This window comes from Zingiber officinale, chromosome 9A, assembly GCF_018446385.1.
Source record: "Zingiber officinale cultivar Zhangliang chromosome 9A, Zo_v1.1, whole genome shotgun sequence".
Taxonomy (NCBI): domain Eukaryota; kingdom Viridiplantae; phylum Streptophyta; class Magnoliopsida; order Zingiberales; family Zingiberaceae; genus Zingiber; species Zingiber officinale.
In genome coordinates, this window is record NC_056002.1 from 52,634,048 (window position 1) to 52,646,965 (window position 12,918).

Here is a 12,918-nt window from a genome sequence, read left to right on the forward strand (position 1 = left end):
CCGACCACCTCTTGGGCTCCAAGCTAATGCTTGGTCGGCCCCCTATGCTCCAAGCAAAGATGTGGCCGACCCATTACTTAGGTAAAAAGTGGACTTGGTGGATAAAAGGTTTTATAGAGGCTACAACAGAGACCGAGAGGAGAAATTGATTTTGATCTCCCGATGAGCTTGAGCTTCCTGTGTTCGCCCCGAACATCCAACTCAAGTTCATCAATAATAACTCATACCACTAAAAAGTTATTATTGAACTACCGCATCAATCCCAAATTACATTATGGGCTCCTTCTTATCATGAGTGTGTTAGTCTCCCTATGTTTAAGATATCGAATGTCCACTAATTAAATGAGTTTCAAACAACTCACTTATTTAATATCTAGCTCCAAGAGTAGTACCACTCAACTTCATTTTCATGTCGGACTAAGTCCACCTGCAAGGTTTATATGATAATCCTTATGAGCTCCTCAAGGGGACATCATCAACCTAGATTACTAGGACACAATTTCCTTTTATAATCAATAACACACCATATAAATAATATCATTTTCCAACTTATCGGACCTATTAATTTATCGAACTAAATCTCACCCATTGATAAATCAAAGAAATAAATACTAAGTATACATGCTTGTTACTATATCAGGATTAAGAGTATGCACATCCATAATAATAGAGATTTTATTCTTTGATGTAGTCAGTATAAAAAGAAATAACCTCAAATAGTCCTGCTCAATACATACATAGTATACTAATGTAATTTTATAGTTAAGATAAACTAATACCAAATTACACTACAACCGTTCCAATGGTTTATCTCATTCCATCTTGGTTGTGAGCTACTATTTATAATTTATAAGGAACTGATAACATGATCTTCTGTGTGGCACCACACACTATGTTATTTACAATATAAATTAAATGGACAACTACATCTAACATAAATGTAGATATTTGACCAATGTGATTCTTATTTCAAAATAAATATTTACAAAAAGCTAAGCTTTTACAAAAACTAGGATAGTATTGATGTATGAAGCTTGGGATAAGTACAACATTCTTTTCTTGCGATCCCTTATTACTTTGATCCCAAGAATATGTCCACATTCTCCCAAATCCTTCATATCAAACTGGTTGGACAACCATACCCTTACGTCTGACAACATTTTGACATTATTGCCAATGAACAAAATGTCATCTACGTATAGTACAAGAAATACCACCACGTTTCTGTCACTCTTCTTGTATACACAAGACCCATCCGGTCATTGAATAAATCCATAAGACTGGATCACTTCATTAAACTGGATGTTCCAAGATCTCTTGCTTCATCATATGCCCAGGGATCAAGTTCATGTTCACCAGGGATAAAGTCCAAAGACTCTCCCAAAAATAACCCTCCCACTACGATGAGGCATTACTTGTAATTGTGCATCATTTGTGACACATATTGTAGTTTCTTGTGGTATCTCATCTTGTACCATTGGTACTAAAGTAGACGTGTCTTCTTTAATTTCCTCAATAACAATTTTACTCATGGACTTGTTGTCACGCCCCCAAAGGAGTCCCTGCCAGACAAAAATCCGGCAGCATCTCCCCTGTACCAGTGACAATATGAAGCATCATTACAAACAAAATGTACATCAGCCACATGCGGCTGGAATATTTATATACACAACCACACAGTTATAATAACAGCCCACACGGCTGGAATGAAACAATCACAACCACGTAGTTATATATAAAATAGCCCACATGGCTGTACTAAAACACAACAGAAAAACAAAGGAAAGCCCACACAACACAAATAAATACAATGCATGCTGGCATGGCTTAAACACAAATACAACACCGAAACCATAAGATAGTCATATAGCTATACACAAATACAATGTCAAAAATAAGAAAAGAATATACAAAAGAAAACAAACACGATCTTCGGATCTGACGTAGGACCCGACAGACAGGATACTCCGAGCGACACCAACCATCTACAAGCTACCTGAAAATATAAATATATACATGCGGTGGTGAGTATAGGTAACTCAGCGGGTAATAGACAAGATAGTGCATGGTCTATAAATAAAACATGGAGATCACAAGTATACAGTCTCAGTAGGGAATAAAAAAAACATGATCATACTATCATAATCAATGCATCTGAACATATCAGACCTACTAACCTGACATACATACTGTACACACCACAACCGACATAATGATAGATGCATACCCAATCTGGAATCAACACCTGGTACAATGGTCAGTAAACTCACCATATCTGCAACAGACCTACTCGTGACACCTGTGCAATATAAATACGACTGCAAATACATGTAAAATAAATGACATGTATGCAGCATGACAACCATATGCAACAAGCATAACTCAAACAAGTGCAACAACCACAATCACATGCAACTAGTATCTACTAGGCATGTATGCAAATATATATCCACTGATGCACCGCGCATCATATGCAAATGTGTATGCATGCTCCATGATCACCCCCGCCACCTCTCCAGACACCACGACCCATGTATGGCCGAGAGGCTTAGGTTCGTGACAAACCGTAAAAGCTTCACGCACGTAACCGCTAGAAAGCGACTAAGGCGACAGTATACTATGTAGTTATCTAACTACATAGCTAAGGGTCCCTGACCACTCACAACTCAAGCCCCCTGACTATTGTACCCTCAAGATCCACTACTCCAGAGTGGTCGAGGCTGACAGAGTAAAAACAATGAGCAGCAGAGTAAGCGCGACAGGACATAGCTCCACTCCTAGCTACCACTCTCCATCAGTGGTAGAGTGGACAACTATAAAAGACTGGCGACCCTCTCAACTACAAGGGAGACTAGTCGTCAGATGCAATGAATAATGAACATGATATATATATATAATCATGATACAAACACCGTCATCATCCATGCAACCTCTAAACCACATAAGCACTCCACAACATGAATATAATCGTCATGATAAATCCACACATCCCACCAAACACATGTACACAACTACCCACGTATGATCAACCAAAAATCTCTAATAATTCCACTAGACACATATGCACAGAACATAAGTACAATCAACATGTATCCTCCAATAATAAACACATCAGACACGTGTATAAACCATAAACATACAATCAACACAACTCCTCCAAAAGTACATAACCAAACACGTGTGTACATACAACATGCAAATGTACGGTCAACATGATGACTCCTAAAACACCTACCAAGCTACATACAATCCACATTATATGCAAAATCAGCATGGTAAATCCAATCACTCGACAATCCCTACAATACATACTCTACACGCGTAATCACAGCAGAGTAGAAATCAAGAGTTGAGACTGTATATGATATAACTAGATCATCTCTAAGCTCAAGCAAAAGTATCAAGCAGGAAAAACAGCAAATGAACCCGATATAAGGTAAAGTAACCTAATCCTGCAAATAACAACCATGCACTAAGCTCAAGGAAAATACATAAAGGCAAAGGAAGAAATACCCGCCTTTATACGTCGATCGTGCTAAAATAAATCCCACGTCGTGATGATCATCCCATATCACGGTCCTGCATAAATTAATATATATATTTTATTTAGCTAAATTCATAAGAATTAAAATAGCTAAATAAAATACCTACCCAATTAGGATAACTCCACTCAAATATAATCTCTGATAAATCCTCCAAATAATCCTTAATCACACAACCCAAACTCATCCATTAATCAAAATTCCATCATATACTCTAATTCATCCCTACTCATCACAATATCAATCCAATGAACTCGATTAATGATCATGTAATCATCTACCACAAGCCACTCCACTAATCAACCAAACCGCAACAACTTACAACCCTAAATCCACTACAAATCCAAAGCAATCCGAGATTATCAACTGAGTATAACTTAATCAATTTGAATTCTCATTCTAAACACATCTCCTCATCATTAACTAGTTAATCAATCTAGCATAGAAACGAATCCAGATATGTGACAATTTGAAGCTAAAAAGATCTTACCCTAATCCAACCTGTAGATCTACAATAGCTCGGTGAAGAGATCTGAATGCCCCAGCTGATGGCCTTTATTCATGATCTTAAGAACAAATCAAACAAGAACCATTCAATAGACCATAGATCATTACCACAATAGAATTTCAAATTGTTTCCAACTTGAAATTAGCACATCTTACCTCAAAGCATATACCCCCAACAATTGATTTGCTGTGGAGAAAATTGCTGCAGGAAGCAAAACTGGAGCTACTACTGGAACCAAGAAACACCACTGTCCTGCAAACAAAACCTCTTGTCGACAGCTACCCAAAGAAACCCTACACCAATTCCTTCCAAAATCAATTCGAAGAAGAAATCGTACAGCACTGTATCTGATGGAACTCCATAAACAGAACCACATTTACCTCATTTGAACCCCTACCTCTTCACTCGAGGCTTCAATCAACCGCAAGGAATGGAGAAGATCAAGGTCTGCTTAGGGAAGAACCATCACCAAGTTGATCCGACGTCGCCTCCTAGACCAGATCAGAGAGAACACCATAACTGAACCCAATTACACAAAAATCCTTGAATTCACAGAATCTCTCGACCAAGCCTTACCTCAACCAATCCCTACAGCTGGTGTCGTGCGATCCACAGCTACTGCGACAAGGAATGGGAGCTAGGGCTCCGATTCTTGCTCTGGTCCAAGATCAAGTCGTGCTAGGATGGCGTTGTGGGTCAAGAAGGAGGTTACAGACCCGAAGCTAGGGCTCGGGAAGCGGTGGCCAGCATCGGCTGCTCATGGATATCCGGCGATCAGCGAGTCGAAGCAGCACAGGGTCGGCGTCGCGAGTTAGGGGAGGAATCGCGAGGGAGAGGGAGGAGAGGATCGACAGCCAAGAGAGTTTGGTGTTGGTGAGGCACGCAGAGGATAGGTCGCTGCTGGCGGTGAACTCGCGGTGGCTGGCGATCGGGCGAGGAGGAATCGTCGGAGAGGAAAGGGGGTTTCGGGCACGTGTGAGGAGGAAGAGATCGGGAGAGTGAATTTAGGATATTAGGGATTAGTAAACTTAGGTTAGGTTAATTAACCTCTAAGTTTATTCCCTAATCAACTCCTATTTAAGGGGTATCCCAAACAGGCTTTCACTGTACCCCGAATCCATCCCCTCAAAACGGGTCATACGGACTCTGTTTAAATCCCGAAAAATTTCTAAAAATTTTTGAAAAATCCAATAAGATTTTTCGTCTAACAATATTTATTATTTAATTTTCGATATCTTACATTCTCCCCCACTAATAAAAATTTGATCCCCAAATTTACTGATCAACTCATGGATCCTCATCCAAGGTAACCACCAATCAACATACTCATATGTCACTCATCCAAGTATATTAACCAAACAACATCCTCATCTACTACTCCACCCTCGTATCATAAACATATCTCCAAACATGACAATCCACCTCCAAATGAATAGCGACGACTCTGTGAGCTATGAACTCACCCTACTCCCGCTACTCCCACTCTGTAATCTAGCCAACTACGGGATAAATCAACTACCTCTGAAAATCAAAATCCACTACCAATAGATCATCCAACATCAGTATAGGGCACTCAAACTATCCATCAGTCTGAGGGTGAAAATCTATACTAAAGTAAAGCTCCTAACCCAAAATCCACTATAACCTCAGTCAGAACTATGATGTGAAATGACATGATCTCCATCCAATACAACACTCGGAGATACACTATAAGGTTCGAAAATCTCTTTAGATCTAATCTTGTTACTCGATCCAAAGAAATCTATACTATAAATCGATAGCTAAGGAGCAAGTCATCAACCAATCAATGATTACCCAACGCACCATATCCTCTCTAAATCCTGGGTAATCTCACAACAAAATCCATCAAAACATGCTCCCAACTCTGTTCTAATATCCAAATCAACGGAGACAATCCTACTAAACTCTGATGTTCAGCCTTCTCTTGCTGACATAATAGACATCAAGCTACAAAATCTGCGATGTCTTTCTTCATATTGTTCCACCAATAAGAGTGCTCCAATGTCTCCATACGTCATATGCCACCCAGAAGTATCACAAATCCAAATCAATGTGTTTCCTGCAGTAACTCCTCCCGGATAAGAAGTGACTCGGAAACACACATAATCTCCCACGGAAATCAAAGAATCTCATTCCCATTATACGATAACTCCGTATACTGGTATGAGACTACTCCACTCATGCTACGTCAGAACTGCACCAAACCCCAGGTACGATACATCTGTGTAGAGTACAAATCCGTCTACACTAGAAAGTACAACTAAGACGGTGCAATTAATAGCTTTTCGTTTCAACTCCTGAAACTGATCTCGTAAGCATCTATCCAGGAAAATTCCATACTCATCCTGAATAGTCCAGTCAACGGCATAAATGCTGGAGAAAACCCTCAACTAATCTCTGATAATATCCAGCCAGACCACGAAAGGAACAGCAAATCTCCAGTATAGACTACGCCTACTCTCAACTGATAACCACCTCTATCTCCTGTGGATCCACCGATATTCGTCTACCAGAGACAATGTGTCCCAAAAACTCGTAAAAGACAATAATAATACATACTACTAACTTCATATATAAATGTTCCCGTCGAAACATCTCTAGAACTATGCGAAGCTAGTGTACTTGATCCACCTCGGATCGGGAATAGATCACAACATCGCCAATAAAGACAATGAAAACTGATCCAAACACCCTAATAATACCAAATACATCGAGTCCATGAAAACATAACATCTAGGGTACTGTAAGCCCAAGTGATAAAACCATAGCCTCATAATATCCGTACAACAGGCACACCCAACCGTAAGATCCTCGACAAACCTGTGATCTGATCATGCACTACAAATCAACAAATCCATATATATCACAGACATACCACACTCTATGTCATTATCAACCTCAAGTACCAAATAGTATATCATCACTACAACAAAAACATTAAAAGACAACAGTTAAAAATCGTTGTCATAGGCCCTTTAAATCCGTTGTAATTGACACTGTTGTTAAATGTGCGGTAAAAGACAACGGTTTAAAACCGTTGTCTTTGACAACATTAGACAACAGTCATGCAATGGATTTAAAGTGTTATCTTTTAATACCAAAGACAACAGTTCTGCAACAGTATTAAACCGTTGTAATTGCCAGTTTTGTAAAAATTTGATCGCATATATACTTTTAACAACATATACACTGTTGTCTTTCTTCAAAATTTAGTTTAAAACCATTGTCTTAGAATACTTTTCACAACGGTTAAAAAATCGTTGTCTTTGTACATTCAGTTGCATGTCTATATATATGTACTTTTCACAACGGTTAAAACCATAGCCATTGCACACAAACTGGTACAACATTTATACATTCACAAAAATAGTTTTCAACATATATACATTCGATCAGTTGTCTTTAATTTATATATATATCTTGTCTCAACCAAAAATCGGTACATGTGTACATTGACTTAAGTTTATAAACAATTCTATACAATTACTACAAGCTATCCAAACATGACCACAAGTAGTATCCAATCATGACAACCACAAAAGATGAAACCACAAAATTAAGTTTATAAGACCACAACCATGCAAATTAATTTGTCCTTTTTCTGAATAAATCAAGTCAGGATCGGATGTGCAACAATCTTCACGTACTGGTTCTTTTTCTGCATACCCAGCTTGCAAACCCATCAATTTCTCCCTATTATGAAAATAAAATATAGTTAAAGCCATAGAAAAAAAGAATGGCCAAATAAGCACGAGAAACGTTGTCGCTTCACAATTTCATGAGTAGTCAAGCAAGTGAGCATGAAAAAAGTTTATGAAACTGGTTCATATGGCTGTTCCAACCCTTCAAATTCATTTCTTTTGTTAGTTCAAGGCTAATTGTACAAAGTTGGACAAATAGTACAGCAGATAAGTTAAAGAAATAAGGTAATTGAATTAAATCGTCCTGTGCATGAAATAGAGCAAAAGTGTGCAGGACTGAAACCAGGATTGGCAAAAACGTTTTAGCAAGCAGATGAAGTTGAATCCAACACATACCAAGTACGCATGAGCTATACATAATCTAATATGATAACACCACCCTACTTAAGTCAAGGTGAAGCCTTACACGAAATAAACCAACAATCCCTGTAGCTAGTAACAGCAAATAAAGGAGGGCAGAATACATTGGGAAGCAAAAAGCAGTCAGATCAGAGCAACTCTAGGTAAGTCTAGATAGTTGGTGTATCTTGCATATAGTGATTGCTAAATTGGTTTGGTTTGGTTTGCCATAAGTAAGTCCAAATAACTATGTGAATGAACTTGGTCATTGTGATTCTCAACAAAGTGTAAGTTATTTCCATCCAACTTTAACCCATTCCGACCATTCATCATGTCCAACAAATTGCAAATTCCAAATATTTTCAATTTTGTTTGATTGAGAAACCATTTTCATTCCCAAAGAAAACAAGAATCTCAATACTATTAATTAAATTGGTCTTGCTCCTGCATTTTCCTCATGTATTATCATGTTCATAAATCAGGTAACTGCTCAAAATATTTATCTAGCTCACCTCCTTTACGTGTAAATCCTAGTCTGCAGAAAACTGTCCATTAAGAAAGGAAACAATTCATGATGCTCAAAGTTAATCAATTCATCATAATCTGACAAGTGTGTTAGTCCTACAGAAATGTGTTTACCAGCAAATGATATATATGTTTGAACATCTCAAAATCTTAAGATGTTGAAAAACATTTCATGCATTCCAGTATAAGATTAATAATAAAATAGAGATGTTCTACCTGGATGTCCTACACACTAAAGTTTTAATAATCATGATGTTTCCAGGGGCATATCTGTTAGGATCAGATTATGTAATTTGCATTATATGCAAATACTTTCCGAATAGATCAAGTCATTGTATGATTTTAAATACCTAGTCATAAATATAGTCTTGTATACATTCTGTCCACTCGGAACGCACTTCATCAATTTCTTCTCTAGAGTACTGGGGTTTGATGAACTGTGAACAAAGACATAGATTAGATTAGTAAAAAACAATCAAAAGATGATAAGTGCAAAATGATAAACACACAGATATTTAAGAAGATTGAGAATTCAATGTCAAATATTACTATTGATCGAAGTGAATCTCTCTCGATAGTTTCCAATTCTTCAATAATATCTCTCATATATCTCATCACATAAAAACCACACTGTTTCGCAAGGACCCTATGTTAAAAACAAATTGTAAATGTCTAATATACATGTTTAATTGTTTATAATTTAATCATAAGTAGACATGCATACCTTTACTACTTCCCATGTAACATGTTTTTCCCTTTTTTTGCCTTGTTTGAATTAAACAATCTTATGCTCCTTTATACATCAATAAGAATGGACATATGAGAGTTTTACTGATTAAAAAAATGCTTAATAAAATTAAAAAATGTACGCACATATCTACTACGTATTTCCAATCCTCGTCACGAATGCAATGACTAAGCGAATCCAACAAATAAACTGTCTCCTTATATGGATCAATGACAGTGAGAATCCAATGATAACTATGCACAAATCACATAATTATTGCATGCATATTTCTCGAAACAATAAATTAAAACTGATATTATAAGTCTTACTTACCCAACATTATGTGGCACCAAAACAAGTTGATTTCTTGATGCTTGACTCAGCTTATCTGCCAAAACACTAGCTCTTTCATTCAAGTGCTCGATTTTGCTGTTTTTGTCCAGTTGAGTCACACATGGCACATATGGGATAATGTGTGGATTCACAAATATGATTTTGTGGACATTGTTATATGTTTTCAGCTTTTTATAATGTAGTCCAACTATTATGATAACATCAGACATTTGTTGAGTTAATATACTAATCATGCTCAATTACTAAAACAACAATTTTGATTTTGAAGTCCATTTAAGCGCTAAAGAAGCAAACACACAGTGAGAAAAGGGAGCCCCCCTTCTGTAAACTGAATAATTGGATTTAAGCTTTGGAAAACCACAAAAGAAATTCTTACTTCAAATGAATGCCACAATCTAACTAGTCTCAAGTAATTCAAGGCATTCAGGTTATTCAAGTTAACCTAAACCTCTTACTAAGATCATAAAACCTAGTAAGGAGGAAATTCAGTACAGCATTTGATAAGAAGAGCAGAACCCTCCCTGTATTTGTAGTTCATTTTCCAGCATTGAGTAGAAAATATGAACTTCACTCAGCTGACACAGTAATGTGAAAGATACACTCTTTCACTTGAAAGGACTGTCATAGTTATGCAGCTATGATATGTTGCTTATATAGCAGTAAATAAGCAAAGGGAACAACTACCAAGCACCACACATTGAAAAATAGAAAGTCTATGATGTTTTTCTCGCGTCTAGTTGTCTCGCATGCATCGGATTCGTATAAGCATATACCATGCATAGTTTTGTCTAATTTCCCGAACATAATATCAAAATCGTGTTCATCTAAATCATCGATCGAATCATCAAATTTCATCATCATTTCTTCTAGTAACAAACAATGTTGGCCATATTGATAGGAAAGTAAAAAAGTAAGTTGTAGTTTCGAGGGCAAGACTTTGACCTTTGAGTTAAACGGTGGCATCATGGTATTCATCTTCTTCTGGGACAGGATGCAGCTCATCGTCCTTCTTCGTCGACTCCCCTAGAGCTATCGGACTGCCGCCGTCGGTTGCGCCCCCCTCGTCAGGATAGCGCACCACCACGACGGGGCAAACGTAGTGGTGGACGCAGTAGTCGCTGACGCTACCGAGCCTCCCCTTGCTGGTCTTCCTTGAGGCCCTGAAGCCTCTGCTGCCCATGATCACGGCACTAAGGTTGAGGCGCTCCACCTCGAGGCAAAGACGCTCCTTCATGTCGTGGTCCTTCACGATGTGGATCTTGAACGGAATCTGAGCCTCCACGAGCGGTTGCGCGTGGTCCTGTGCCTTGGTGGTGGTGAAGGCGTCGAAGTCATCCTCCAACTTCCGCTACGATTCCTCAGAGCCAGTCTCTTCCGGAACAGAGAGGTCGACGGCACCCCAATCAGCACCGTAGAGGACAAAAATAGATCGTACGTGGAGGAGGATGACGATGTCACTGGGGCGGAGGTAGTTCTGCACGACCCACTTGACGGCGTAGGCGCTCTCGTCGCTGAGGTCTACAGTGATTGCTATCCGGCGGTGGGAGCCAGCGGAGGGATTCGATGAGGCATCGGAAGAGAGGAAGAACCTGGGAGAGGATGGGTGGGTCGCGGGATGAGGAGAGCAGAGGGAACGTGAAGAGATCGCGGGATGAGGAGAGGAGAAAGACACAGTTGCCTAGGGTTCCCGAAGACTAAGGGGAGGGAAAACACGCGCCAAAATATATTTCAGAGAGGGGAAGACATTAAACCTGGGCAATGGAACAAAAGAATTAGGTTTACAATGGTTACAAAACTGTAGTCGTATCCTCTAAAAAATGCGCTTAAAAACAACGGTTTTAGAAAATCGTTGTAAAATGCGTTGTTGATTAGAAAACAATTCGCTCAACGACAACGGTTTTTACAAAAACCGTTGTCTTTTGTTTTTCTTTAGAGCTAAAAGACAACGGTTTTGTCAAAAACCGTTGTCTTTTGTCAAATTAACAACAGTTCCCTCAAAAACTGTTGTCTTTATAGTGTTGTCTTTTAACAAATTTGTTGTAGTGCATCAAGTCAAATATCCACTAATAAATCATCAAAAGATAACATATCACCACACCTGATCTCCTAACATCCACCAATCACCAATCAATCATACCAAATAGTCTTCTAAACAAAGATAGAATAAAAGGAAAGCATCCAACCTTCAATACCCACTACCAACATACTAAATGTATCCAAAAGGTCTACCAAATCTCATCATCTCATCCTCTTAGATCCTCATATATCCACAGTAAAAGAATGTCAATCCAAAGTCAAAGGGTCACACAACCTTCTGACTAAGAGTCTACCCCTCTAGAAGACATCTTCACAACTCTCATAATCATCCTATAAATGTCCCTCGACCAACATCGATAAAAGGTCAAACCCTCTAATATGAGATATAGACTACAAGACCTGGGAAAATGATCACGTGGTCAAGGTCTTGAGCCACTTGATAGAGACAATGTTAGTTGAGTCGTCTAACCATTGTCTAGTACCCCATCATACTGTGATTGCTCCACCCTGAGGCTCAGCAACCTCCACTATCGAGCAATGAACACAAAGATAGAGGAACGCTACAACTAAACAACTGATCAAAATATTTGTCAATCGACGCTCTACCCCTCGAAGATCATCATATCCGAATGTACTCTCCAAGTTATACCCTTGTAACGGTTGTATCTCAAAGTGTTAAGCACGTAGCTTTACACTTTTCCACACCGTGCGGTATCCTATCTGAATGTACCTTCTAAGCCCCCTAACCAGGTACAGATAATCCATAGTCAAAGTCCCCATGGAATAGGATACATCGATCCTCTATAAACTGACTAAGCCGATAATGGTATACGGCCAATTCAGTCCTTTCTACACCGGTACAAGTCAAAATATCTAATCAAATATGAAACATCCCAAAGCTAGGAATCTCTAAAAATAGAGTAAGTCAGTCCTCTACTGGTCGGACCAACAAAATAAATCGATCAACACTATCTGATCCAACAAGAGCAAATCAATCATCCACTGATGAAACTAACTAAGGTAAATCAAACCACCACTACACAAGTCGATCAGGTAAATCAATCCTAAACTGATCTAACCAACCGGAGTAATACGAACTGAGTCAACATATGCATACAGATACCATCCACTATCCAGCTAATAATAATAGGGACTGATATGTGA

At 38.6% G+C, this 12,918-nt stretch overlaps 2 long non-coding RNA genes and 1 pseudogene across 2 annotated transcripts; all 3 read right to left on the reverse strand.

Moving 5' to 3' along the window:
* Positions 1-3,564: 3,564 nt before the first annotated feature.
* On the reverse strand, positions 3,565-4,669 carry LOC122018798. Its single transcript, XR_006121914.1, has 5 exons — positions 4,627-4,669; positions 4,448-4,541; positions 4,206-4,343; positions 4,033-4,108; positions 3,565-3,579 (listed from the first exon to the last, which is right to left on the reverse strand). It is a non-coding gene; the product is annotated as an uncharacterized LOC122018798 (long non-coding RNA).
* Positions 4,670-7,499: 2,830 nt separating this feature from the next.
* On the reverse strand, positions 7,500-9,215 carry LOC122021887. The gene is made up of 3 exons (XR_006122683.1): positions 9,186-9,215; positions 8,987-9,073; positions 7,500-7,764 (listed from the first exon to the last, which is right to left on the reverse strand). It is a non-coding gene; the product is annotated as an uncharacterized LOC122021887 (long non-coding RNA).
* A 106-nt stretch (positions 9,216-9,321) lies between these two features.
* Positions 9,322-12,534, reverse strand: LOC122019210 (annotated as a pseudogene).
* Between the last annotated feature and the right edge of the window lie 384 nt (positions 12,535-12,918).